General features: G+C 49.1%; 1 pseudogene across 1 annotated transcript; it reads left to right on the top strand.

Annotated features, from left to right (window-relative positions):
• On the top strand, positions 1–319 carry LOC307097080 (small ribosomal subunit protein eS27-like; annotated as a pseudogene). Its single transcript has one exon. The product of its transcript is annotated as a small ribosomal subunit protein eS27-like (transcript).
• The last annotated feature ends 514 nt before the right edge of the window (positions 320–833 follow it).

Here is an 833-nt window from a genome sequence, read left to right as displayed (position 1 = left end):
AAGACCTCCCCACGACAATATGCCTCTCACTAAGGATCTCCTCCACCCCTCTACAGAAGAGGAGAAGAGGAAACACAAGAAGAAGCGCCTGGTGCAGAGCCCCAATTCCTACTTCATGGATGTAAAATGCCCAGGATGCTATTAATCACCACCGGCTTCAGCCACGCACAAACGGTAGTTTTGTGTGTTGGTTGCTCCACTGTTCTCTGTCAGCCAACAGGAGGAAAAGCAAGGCTGACAGAAGGGTGCTCCTTCAGAGGGAAGCAGCACTAAAAGCACCTCGAATCAAGATGAGTGAGAAACCATCCCAATAAACACATTTTGGATTAAAAAAAACAACAACAGTAAGAGTTGTAGCAGTTCTCATTTTTCAGGAAATCGTATAAAGAAGTACCAACGAAATTACAGGTGCATGGTAAGTACTTGGAGATTTTCAACATGAGAGTAGAAAGGATATTATGCAACCTATGTTTTAGTTTGTCTTTTGTTTTTGAATTCTCCAGGGCATGTGGGCCTGGCACATCATTTAGGCAGGCTATGAAAATGAGCTTCTCAATCACAAATTTTTACTATACTGGCCTCTCCCCACTGGGCGCTGGGGTTATGCACATGGTCTCACCCTTAAGGTGGTTATAAACTAGGGGCCCAGTGCACAAATTCGTGCACCTTGAAAAAAACTGTGGGCCGTGAGGCTGTGGTAGCACAGGGGCTAATGTCAGCCCATCCTCCACGCCCCCGCCCGGCCCCTCCCACTGTGGCCCCCAGTCCCCTGTCTGCTGGCAGCCCCGCTCCTGCCACTCCTGCTCCCACGCACTGACAGCGTTGACCCAGCT

The sequence above is a fragment of the Cnephaeus nilssonii genome, assembly GCF_951640355.1.
Source record: "Cnephaeus nilssonii genome assembly, chromosome: 3".
Taxonomy (NCBI): domain Eukaryota; kingdom Metazoa; phylum Chordata; class Mammalia; order Chiroptera; family Vespertilionidae; genus Cnephaeus; species Cnephaeus nilssonii.
This window is presented reverse-complemented; position numbering and strand designations above follow the sequence as displayed.